This window comes from Colias eurytheme, chromosome 8 (assembly GCF_061535395.1).
Source record: "Colias eurytheme isolate Ceu_HAF_F1 chromosome 8, ilColEury1 Martin Lab GWU primary, whole genome shotgun sequence".
In the NCBI taxonomy this organism is placed as follows: Eukaryota; Metazoa; Arthropoda; class Insecta; order Lepidoptera; family Pieridae; genus Colias; species Colias eurytheme.
Window position 1 is genome coordinate 7,028,711 of NC_142987.1, and position 12,874 is coordinate 7,041,584.

The following is a 12,874-nucleotide window of genomic DNA, read 5'->3' on the forward strand; positions in this document are numbered from 1 at the left end:
ATACGTGGTATGAAATATAGTGGTGTTATGAAATTATACAATTTAATATAATGCCTTTTATAATATTATCGTTTCATCTCGAAACAAACACAATACACATTTAATATATGTTTGTTTTACCTGGAAGGGGTCTGTTTATCATTCATATTTACGGTCGTGTTTATTTTGAATTTGTACAATATTATACTATGAAGAACATCATTATCCTAGCTTTATTTGACAAAAAGTGTGATATTATTAAATAAATACACTTAATTATTACCTTATACGATGAATAATAACTTAATTTAAGGAAATAAAATCAGTTAAGTATAACCATTCTCAAATAGCACACATACACTTGTAAAACATTACAATTTTTCACACACATTATAAACTTTCATAATAACCGACAGAAAATGTAACAATACAAGCGAAGTAAAACAAAAAGCACATGATGAATTAGGAATGTTACGTCAAAAACTACATTTTCTTTGTTAGAAAATAGCAGAAGCGATACATCTTAGCTTGAAGTAATGCTATGCTTCCTAGACATGCAATAAAGGTTAGTCTTAGCGCTTACAAGTTATGAGATGCTCAAACCGACCTCAAGAACACTTGTTTCGTTCACCGGTATTGATTTATAGTATTTCTGGATAAAATATTCCTTTAATATAGTGAGAACAGTCTGAATAAGCAGTTCTAAATTAGAGTTTCTTTAGTCCGATCTAACATAAAAAAGCAATAGAGTATAAAGCTTTTACGTTAATGCCTTTAAAAAATCTCAAAGGTTTATTGATTCAATTAGACATCTAGAAGAACTTTTGCATCGTCATAACATAATTTTTACCATTTATCTACCACCGATTCAAAGCAGTTTCTACAGAGTAGTGGCGGCAGAAAACTCTACCTATACAGATAATTATGATGCCAAACAACGAACATAAGTAGGTTATAGTATTTATTTTGTTAAGGTGATGAATTAATTTTTCTAACATTTACGGCCCTTTTCAAACCTTCGTAATTTTTATATTATTAAAGTTGTCGTGATGAAAATTCTTGACAAGAAAGTTCAATAGTAACACAATACGTCTACCGTTTTAGAAACATGATTCCATGATATTTTCTCGATAGAAAAAAAATACAAAGTTCTCATTGTTATTTTTTTATAATCTCTGGCATCTTCAAAATAACAAACGTAAAGTTACGACTTTTTGGATATTAACTATAAAATATACAACCTATACGTCTACCGATTTAGAATTTTGAAATATGCGATGGTTTTGAAATAAACAAGAAATACTTGAAATTAGCGCGCGACCAGCCAATATAGCGAGAGCCGCCCTGTACCTTCCTACCCCGATCGCTGCACGAGTCATTCCCGCTACGGCCGTCACACGGGGAACTTGTGTCGCTCGCGCAATCGTAAAAAAGGGTGACAACACGATAAGACAAAATGAGACAAATGGGGACAATAAAGAAAATAAGAAGAAGAAACATAAAGGTTGGAGAAAAAAGAATGCTTACAATTGGAACAAATTAATGAAGAAGTTGGTTTTATTTTAAATTTGATGATAATTGTATTATAGACGATGTTTGATATGTACCCCTGTTTTAAGTACATAACGAATGTGTAAGATTTTTTTCATTTATAGCATAGATAATCTTTTCAGAAATCCGGAATCCAGAAGGAAAATAAACCCACTGATTGTTCACAATGTGAACCCACTCCTTCGTAAGTACCTTTATTCAGTCAAAAATGTATCTTATCAACGTTCTACTGGTTTTATCGCATGATTCCATTTTTAGCAAAAAGCAACAAAGTGCAAAGAAATAAAAAATCATGGTGAACTTAGTGGAAGTATGGCGGACGTGATATGGAACAGGAGCTCATTGGAGTAGTATTATATTTAAAAAAAATACGAAAAAATTTCAAGAATTACATTTCTTAGTAGGTGGTAGATAAGTATGTTGTATAAAGAATTTGATGTTGATATTTATTTCATTTATACTTACTACACCTGTGCGGGAAATTGCTTAGTACTAAAACAGGTTTATATTCATATTTACATAGTAATGTGAGTTTTAATTTCGAAAAATTTTGTGTAAGTATATTAAATTGAGTTCCTGGGTGATCTGGAAACACAATTGGGCCCGGAAGATGGCGCTGCAGTCACTCCTCCTAATCACATGAACCGATTTGGGTGAATATTTGTGTGCACATTTCATTGTTGTGGGATGATTGGTTGATTCGTTTTCACATTAGCTAATATTATGTATTTTTGTTGTAAACTTAATTTAATGTTTATAATACATTATTATTGGTATAAATAAGCCAGTGTTCGTCTCACATTGCTGTACCTGCCTACCTACCCTACCAGGGCCTAACTTTGTTCTGGCTATTTTATTTTGATTATTTGTAATGAATAATTACAATTATAATAGAGTGCAAAAAATAAATACATGCGTCAATATATTTTGTGTTTTTTTTTAAAACAATTTTTCTATTTAAAAAAATATCATTCCGACCGCGGCTTTGCCCGCTTGGAATTAGGTTATATCGTGAATCCTGTTTTATCCCACAGAAGTGTTCAGTTCGGATAAAAAGTATCCTATGTGTAAATCCAGGCAATTAGCTATATTTTATCAAAATTGGTAATGTAGTCTTGACGTGATTAAGTAACAACTAACAAAAAAATATACAAATTAACATCCAAAGTTTCGCATCAGTTTTACTGTATTAGTGATATCTTCCACTCTTGACTTTGACTGAGAAGAATTAGGGTTTATAACTTCTTTCAGAAATAGTACCTTTCATTTCTGGGCATGATGTAATATCTACGTCAGCATCAAATTCTATCTAAATCAATTCAGTAGTCCGCGTTATTGAGTACCATTTCATTTTTTCAGAGTAACAATATTTTTTGTTATTTTAAAGATTATTTATAACCTGTATTATTTTGTAATAAAGTAAACATTACGAAATGATAATAATTATTATTAATAATGTCTAAGTAGTTGTTAAAAAGAAGATTATTTGTTTATAAGCAAGAAAATAAAACCAATAAATCAACAATTAAATAAATGTATGACAATATTATAACTGTATGACGACTCCATACATGTTTGTCCCGAGTCGGCCAGCGGCAGCGCGGCGAGTTTGCAAGAATGACTTCGCGCACACCCGCGTTCGCGATAGTGAGCTATTAGACTCCGCCCGCCAAGCAGTGGATTTTTTTTTGTGTATCGTCTTAATGTAATCTTTGATAAAATCTTCAATATCTACGAAATTTAAATATTAATAGTATAATACAGGGTACGTTTACACGACCCGTCACATACCAAGCCACTTTTTATTCTCATTAGCGTTGAGCACAATAATTACTTCAACTTTGGCTCGCTTTGATATACCAACAGTATGAAAACTTTAAAGAGCAGCGTGTTTTTATGAGCGTCGTAGTACAGTCGCAAACGGGAACGCCGATAGCTGCAATGCGTATTACTCCATAGCTGAAATGACGAACTTAGTATTAATTTATTTATTTATTTATAGAACAGCTACAGAATATAATCCAAAACATTTACATCAACTTTTTTCAACTTAATATTAAAATTATATCCCAATTATAACTAAACACGAAATTTAAATTAATACAATAAAATAAAATGTGAATGCAATATTCAATCATTTATTAAGTCAGTTAAGTTACTTGAAATTTATTCGACACTAGTTGTGCTCCGCGGTGTCACCCGCATTGCTCCGCTCCTGTTGGTCTTAGCGTGATGATATATTATAGTCTATAGCCTTCCTCGATACATAGGTTATCTAACACCGAAAGAATTTTCAAATCGGACCAGTAGTTCCTGAGATTAGTACGTTCAAACAAACAAACAAACTCTTCAGTTTTATAATATTAGCTGGATAAATCAAAGTTTTGCTACAAATTATGTGACGCCTGGACAAGGGTTGACCTTTTGTCTCAGATAAGCGTTAGTGGTTACATATATAGTGTGATAATTGTTATTATGCCTGTGACTAAGAAATGAGGATGTCTTAGAACCATTTTCCCTCATTAGGATCATTAGGAAAATGTGTACCTACATCAAGGGTTTAAGGTACTGAATATCTTGCTATAATATCGGTGTTAATAATAAATACAATTTCATCATTTTATTTAGAAAATTTAATACAATATGTTTCTTTAAATATGTATTTTGTATAGGAATAGTAATATATTGTATGCGGATTGTTTGTGGACAGTGGACTGCAGGTTTGCGCTGTGAATACTACCTACTAAGTACCTATTTTAAGACTTCAACGTTTATGTTTTCGGAAATGTCAAATTTCACGAGCAACAAAAGATTGCTATGTAAAAATAAATAAACAACAGGAACAGAAGAAAAACAAAAAACATTGTAAAGTTTTAAACGCCGCTCTATATTATAACAATTACGAAAGCATCTCATATTCTGATACATACAACAATTAATGTTTTTTTTGTGAAATCTGGTTTATAACGTCACGTGTTAGCCGAGTTCAACTTCCAAAGCATTAGAGTTTTATTATAAGTTTGACCAAAGCCTCGATTCAAGGCAATAAATCTTCTTAAATTTACACCTTTTCAACGAGTAACAATTTCCTTCAGACCGTGCAAGGACCGTGCTAATTACACTCACATACCTACATAACACTAAATTTTCTTCCGTCTAAATTTTTCTTAAGTACATTATTTATCTGAAAAGAAAACTACCATTTTACATTAATTTTAATTACAATCATCTACAACTAAATATGGGAATCAATTAATATAACTCTTCAAGGCAAAATGTTTTAAAAAAGACATTTGTCACGCATTCCGCTTGTTAACCAATTAACCATGTTCACCATAAACCCCTAACAATAATAATTAGTGGCGCGAACAACCTGAATAGAATAATCTGGAAACAACCCATCTCGAAAGCAAATTACAAGTGAAAGAAACTAGCGGGCTGGGCGCTTGAACTATAAAATATTTGCATCCAAACGAGGGAGGGGCAACAATAAGATGGAAATGCAAAATCTCGCTCCCAGTAATGCATACTGTCGGCCCCCGCTAATAGCTAACGAACAACTCGTATATTTTAAAATGAAAATCGGAATTAGCTTTCACGAGGATTTTGGCGAAGTAATTTATTATTCTTCTGGAACATGTGGTTAGTCCGGATTTTTATAAAATTTTAGTTTTCTGTGTTAGTTAATTTTAATATGCTAGTTATGTTCCGGAATAAGAAATATTATTTATTTTTATGGTATTATATAGATGGTATTTTTCTAGTCTACATATTATTTTTAATATAACATAAAGATGTGATAAAGATACATGTGATTTAAAAAAAATAATCAGTCAAATCAGTCTATAAACTTATACGAAATAAGAATGTTTAACCATATTTTGTAGGACGAATACAATATAGAATAGATGCAATCACGTCACAATTGTGCAAAAACATCGTTCCCAAATATGAAATCTCAATAGTATTTGTTGCAGGGTCCTCAAATGTCAACGGCTGATATTTTGAAACTTTTCTTCCACGCAATCTACATAAAAAATGAGCTAAGGGTTCGTGGTGACCCGCTGGTAAATGAGAGCCTTTTGAGCTGTTAATATTATTTGCATATAAAATGAAATCAGACAAAAAGTTATATTTACCGCGATCTTGAAATCAGTTATTTTTTGTTCACGATTTTGTAGGTTCATTTAAAACAACTTCATTTTGAATGTTAATCCTTAGGGAGGAATCTTTTTTTATACATATCCAAGGCTAAATATACCATATTTTATTTTGTCCAAAGATAAGTAAATACTTGTGTCTGGTATATTATTTGGTTTTTGTATCAATTTCAAAAAAAAAAAAACAACATTCGTCCATTGATATTAAAACTGCTGAATAAAATTCACGCACAAGCACTTTTCATTTCCACACTCAATTATAAAGGCAAACATTTTGTTGAATGACATTTTTAATCCAAAACGATTCTCTGGGCACTGTTTGTTTATTATGCTCGTAATGAAATGCGAAAATTGAATTATGTTCCATGATTTTTTAATAATGGCCTCATTTAGTATTTAATTTCTTAATCAATTCTTCATTGGCTGTTATTTGCTTGACATTTATAACTGTGCATTTATGTTTATTTGATACTAGCTTTCCGCCCGCGGCTTCGCCCGCTTTGTTTAAAACCTAGTAAATTATATACTAAAACCTTCCTCTTGAATCACTCTATCTATTAAAGAAAACCGCATCATAATCCTTTGCGTAGTTTTAAAGATTTAAGCATACAAAGGGACATGGGGACAGAGAGAGCGACTTTGTTTTATACTATGTAATGATAGGAGAGATTACGTAATTTTGAGACAGGAAGTTAGTTAGCGGCTAATTATGTTACACTGATGTATACTTTCTAATTAGAAATATCCATTTACGTCAGAGTATTCGACCGTCGTACATAATTAACACGTTCGCTGCGGCACAGATATATCTGTTCTTTCCATTACTGCGTTACGGGTCGTTTTAAACCTTGTCCTATACCAGAGATTGTGGCGGCACGAGGCATATTAAACCCCACCGCCCGTAGGAGACCAAAATCCTTTTTTTGGCGCCAAATAAGACAAAGTGTGCGGCTTTTGTCGTGATTATTATTAACAATGAGTTCATTAACCTAAATCTACCGCCGCCCGTGGTTAGATTAGTTAGTTTAGATTCTATGGGTAAAATAAAATGTGGGGTCTGATGTACCCCATACCGCACTGAACAATAGCAGTTTTTCATATAATTTAGTGATGGGAAAAGAAATATCGATTTTATATAGTTGTATTTATTTATCAAACTTATGGATGTTTTTCTCTTAAAACAGGCCAAACCAGAATATTGTTTGCAACCAGTGCATTCTGTGAGAATTTCCTTTACTTTTTTGTCGGCCTCACGACTAGTTAAGAAGGTGCGGAGTTTTTCGTAACATCCTACACATCTCCTCTTCTTTGATCCCTTTAAGAGATGATGTGCCTTGTTTGTTGGCTTGTCGACTTAGGCAAGAGTTAAATTTTGATGAGCCATACACCGATTGCCGGGTGTTTTGGATTTGCCGCTAGTTGATTCAATGAACAAACACACTAATAGTAATCATGATTATCAACCTATTTGAAGAAAGTTACTCAACATGTCACATTCAGGTTTCTATTAACGATATTTATTATATTATATAACGAGTAGTTAGGATGTTTGAAAATTACCTGTACCCACATTCAAGTCCTTCTTTGTAAAAGCTTCAATAAGTTGTTCCACAAATAGTCTCGAATGCGTTGCACAACACTAACCGCGTGAAGCTAGCTTAAGGTGCGGTACGAGGTGCGCGGTGGCACGAGGTGTTCGCAACCTCGTTCCGCACTGTGTTAGAATTTTTATTTGTTCAGTGCGGCACGAGGTCTAAGAAACCCGGTATTAAGGTCGGTATACCATTGAACTAGGAATCAATAGCACATCTCAGATATATAGATATCACTTTCCTACACTGAACCAGATGGAAGTTATGCCTCCCGCACGACAGAGAAGTTTAAGTTTTTTCCTACCGCTATAACGACGAGACACGGACAGGGTGTTTCAAGCCCTGTTTCGCAGCGAACGTGTTAATGTTCCTGTACGATTCCTAACAACTATGTGTGGATGTATCCTGTAAGCCAAAGGACAGTTTTTACGAAGATGTTTAAAAAAGACATGATTTGTGCATGTAAAATGTTGTTAAAGGTACTATGAAACTTTAACATCGAAATATTATTTTACATCGATATAAAACCATATAGTATATTGTGTCGATTTTTAAATTTCTCATTAATAGACCATAGTATTATTTGTATACGTATACAAATAATGTAATAGGTAAGTATAAAGTTTATCAATAAATTGCTAGGTACAAGAAGTTTTAAGTTCGTGGAAAAGTTTTTTTTAGCAAGACAACCCCAATTAATAGCTTTTATAGAAGTTTCTTTATTATTTTTCTATTTGCGTGTTATATTATGTAAACCTATCTAATTGTTAAGAAATTCACAATAATAAATATGGTTAAATAAAGGGAAAAACTTGGTTTAATTAGATTAAATTGTTTTGTCACCGATCTGTTTAATGTACAAGGTAAACAACAAGCACCTTAAAAACAATCACTTCAATTTGACGAACTGCTGCAGCCAGAGAATTTTTTTTTCGTAACCCTTAAGTTTTCTTTGTTTCAGCTTTTTTAGGACTTCCACGGAACATACGTAATGGCGTAGTAAGTATTTATGTATTTGGCGGGCTCATCATAAGGCGGATTTACACACACATAGAGCCTCGCGAATGTATTGATGCACGAAGCAGCTCAGTCAGTGTTGACGTGGCCTAGTGGAGGCACATCAATACCGAGCCAGCTCACATGCTGTATCATTCACATTACACATTACATCGATAGAAATAAAAAAAAAACACTGTTATTTTGATAAACAATTTTAATCATCATCCTTCAACTTTTAAGACTCATTTGAAAAAAGCGATTTCTGATAACAAAACTCCAAAAAAGGTTGGGTGATTTCTTGAAAGATATTATCCACCTACAAGAAATATAGAGAAAATAGTGATGTACAAATAATATTTGTTCCTTCGGTATACGAGACAAAACGTAATATTATAAGTTATTTGCTGTAATTTATTTTATTAAAGGTATAATATCATTTTTCTCAAATATTGTTAAGGATAAACTCATAACATAATATACTTTTTTACCTATCTATGATGGATAATTACGATGAAAATTAGTACAGCAACTTGAGGTGGTTTCACTAATAAGTAGCTGATTTTATGTGAAATAAAATAGGCTTCTTTTGGATCAGAGTTTGCTAAACAATAATTATTATTATCGCGTACAAATAGTGGGCTCATTGGAAAGCGAGTAAGACAAAAATGTATTTACCTACTTTGTAAACAAATGTTATTCTGAATTTTATGATTTATATAGCTAAATGTAAAATTACCATTCCTAACACAATAATGAATAATTTCGTGAATCATACTTATTACTAAAACAAATGCAGTAACTACGCGAAAACAAGAACGGTACGTGTGCAAACAACAATGATATTAATTTTTGCATTCTAAATGCATATTCTCCGGTTGAAGTAGTTTTTGTAAGTAATTACTTTGCTTTCAGCTATAATATATGGAACACAGAATTTCTTGAATGAATAAAAATATTCGTTTAATATTCGCGAATAAAATACGTGAATACGACGCACTGTTACGGTGAAATGAACAAGTCAGAAGGCAATTAAAAATATATCGAATGGGCAGCGTTCCTCATTGTATCGCTAAACAATATTAATTAATTCCAGGAACTGATATCGCAGTTAATAAGACCTTTTGCAACTAATTAGGGGTCGTCAAATTACATACACGTATTTATAATAATTTTTTTACTTGTGTTTACGAGTATAATAAATGAAGAAAACTTGAACATGCTTACAATAGATGATAATAACTCATCAATTTGCCTTTTAGAAATGGTTTGAATAAGAAAGTTAATTTAGCCCTATATAATATTTACCTTAATACCTAAGGTGACAGCCTCTAAACATAGCATTATGGTACATCAATAGACATATCGATTAAACTAAGTACCGTTAAAAATCTTAAACCGAACCTACATTAGCCTAGATTGAGTTGGCTGTTAGATTCTAGATAGATCGGTTTTCAAGTCACAATAAATAGACGTTGAATAACGTATGAGGCATTCCCTTGTTCGAGACATTTCCAATTCCCCGGTTAGGGATGTCAAATCAAACGACCTTGTGTGAATTTAGGCGAACTTTTCCCGTCATTATTTGGTAAGCGGTTCATCCAGGTTATGTAAACACGCCTTCATTTCGGGATAAACCGAAGAAATATACGAGCCGTATGAAAGAATAATGGGATAAAAAAGCTTTAATGTGTGTTACGGAATACAGAGTTTTGACGGGAAGTTGCGTAAGTGGTATTATATCTTGTCAGAGTAGAAACTGGAATATTCGTTTATTAATATTTCATACTGAATTATTTCATACACTCGCTGTTGAATATTTGGGTAACCGAAGTCTGATTAAACTGAAAATACTGTTTGATATTTTGAATAGCATTATATTTACTTTTATTAATAATGTCAAGGTTAATTGTCTGACATACCGTACAATATTTATAACACAATTATACGTATAAGAATACATTTATGTATATTACTTTCATTTTACAGTTGTGATCAGAACATCACAATCTATATCAACCTAAAATACGAAATTGTCACGACAAATTAATAAAAAACACTCCAAATAGTTATTAAAATTTAAATCCGCATAGAATTCGCGAAGAAAAACTCGTCAGAGCTGAAATAACAGAAAAAGAACGTTAAATAACACAATTAATTACTCGCGGTAGCTGCAAGTTTAAAATCAGTTACGATTCACAGCCACCGCTATGAAAACTTTCTGAAGTCAATCTGCATAAAAAATGAGGTGACAACCTCCAAGTCTCCGTCCGTTTTGAGTGGTTAATCCGCTTTACATGATAAAATATGCTAGAAATAGCTGTTAGCATTGTAAAGCTAACCAGCACGAGCAACGTTTCATTTGCTTCCATTACGTGGAATAATATTTTCTTATGTTCCATGAAATTATTAGCCTTTAATTAACTTGGAGCGTATACATGCAAAACTAAAAAAGAAGACCAGCAGAATGCAAGTCAAAACATACGACATATTATAACATATTGAAGGAATATGAATAAATAGACAATAACATGCCATGGTGTTTATACAGAGTATTATTGTACTCATCAAAAATATTTAGAAAAAGCATAGTTTATTGCTCTGATAATAAATTTTTATCGAGCACGTGTATACCTAATAAAACGTAACGAAGAAGAAAAACACCATCATAAAGGAACGAAATAAGCAGTAGCAAGATAGTAAGCTTTTTGCGTAGCAATTGCGTAGTAGTTTCGTAGCATAATAATAAAAAAAGCCACTTCATTGAATATTATTTATCTAACTAAGTATATTAAATTATATTGATTTCATATTTTAATTTACAAAAATACCAATGAGACAATACAATTCTAGCAAGATTTGTCACAGCAAACTAAACATGTAAAAATGTATTCAATATTTTTACTTTATTCTACTATAGTTTACTTCAAGAATTTATAAATAGAGTTTGAGTTAAAATTATATATAATATGAATATTAATTTGAATGCTTTTAAAAACGATACCAAGAATAGCAGACCCTAAAAGAGGTCGCTTTAAATGATGTAAAATATCGGTCAAGTGAATGTGCGTTAAACCTGTGTTCGGAGAGCTTCTACAGGTAAGTGTATGACGATAATGAATATTTTGTTAGGAATTTCATACAGATAATGTAAGCGTTCAAGTTTATAAATATTCTAACGCTACGCAAATGTGAACTTTGAATCGTAGTGAGCCAGAGAAGGACATAAAATAAGGTAATAATACAAAAATTGAGGTGGAATTACAATGACGAAAAAAAACAGAAACAAATTGCATTAGTCAAAAATTTCAAATGTGATAATGTGAACACTTATATGTTATTGACATTAATTGTCTATGTTATTACGTCCAAATTGCGTATAGAGTTTAAAAGCATTTTGTACACAAATAAGCTATGAACTGCGTTATAAAAATGGATGATATTATTTTAATAATAGTGACGTCAGGGGTAACAGCAAGGTATATGATACGTAGAATAATTGTAAGATGATAGTTACAAGATACGTCAATTAATAAATGAGACCACGAACGAGATTAAATATCAGATTTTAATTAAATCTTGGCTCGACTATTCAGTGGTTTAACTTTCAATAAACTTTAATTGGACTATATTGCCTCGCCTTTCTAAACTGAATTCCTTCCGTTACGCTATTTAACTTCTCTTTGCATAATAATAATACGAAACTCGTGTTTTTCTTGATATTATATTTAGAACAAAATTAATTGTTTTGAATGTTTACGTTTAATCTGTTGTACCTTCGTCAAAATTGATTAGGGGTTTTGATAAATTTTATCTTATTTTCAAATTGTTTAAGCGGCCTAAATATTTTGTAAGCCTTTAGGCTAGTAGCCTGTTTAGTGAAGAAATACTTCTTCTGGGCTAGAACTTATGCAGTAGGTATCATATCGTCGTTATAATATTAACCAACCGATTTACTGATTACCAAAAATAATATCGGGAATGACTACTATGATTATTTTCTTTCGTTTCCTTTACACTCCACTCAACATTTTATTTCCTTTGCAACACTCAACATTTTATTTCCTTATAAATTAATATTTTAACTTTTTATATTTAGGTATTATTAGTTCTAAATTTTAAACCAGCCCTGAAGATATCAAGAGAATTGTATATACCTTAAGAAATAATACTTCAATCATAACTATGGTCTATGACTACAAGCTAAAACTTCGGCTAAAGCGTAGGAATTCAATGATACACATCTAAGCGTTCAATCCACCCTGGATCAAGCTCTATAGAATACATTTCTTCATTTATAAGAGGACGAGTTCGTTGGTTAACACTTAATAAAATTTTGGGTTTAGATCAAAAGGAGAATTTTAATGAATGCTATAAAGTTTTGTTAATTATCCCTGGTAATTTGAATACAATGCAAAATCCAAGATCCTTTGAGAAATATAAAATGAGATTCTTTTATCTTAGAATTTATTAAGCCATTGAAATAGTAGATACCTTTTTGTAATTTAATGTTGAAGCGCTAACTTTTTGTTTGTTTGATTGAAAAAGATAAGGTTTCATGAAATTCCTTTAGCGAAATGCGTAGATATTTGGCAA

General features: G+C 31.8%; 1 long non-coding RNA gene across 1 annotated transcript; it reads left to right on the forward strand.

Moving 5' to 3' along the window:
* The first annotated feature begins 973 nt into the window (after positions 1-973).
* LOC149906586 (uncharacterized) lies at positions 974-3,213 on the forward strand. Its single transcript, XR_016456995.1, has 3 exons — positions 974-1,529; positions 1,653-1,714; positions 1,789-3,213. It is a non-coding gene; the product is annotated as an uncharacterized LOC149906586 (long non-coding RNA).
* The last annotated feature ends 9,661 nt before the right edge of the window (positions 3,214-12,874 follow it).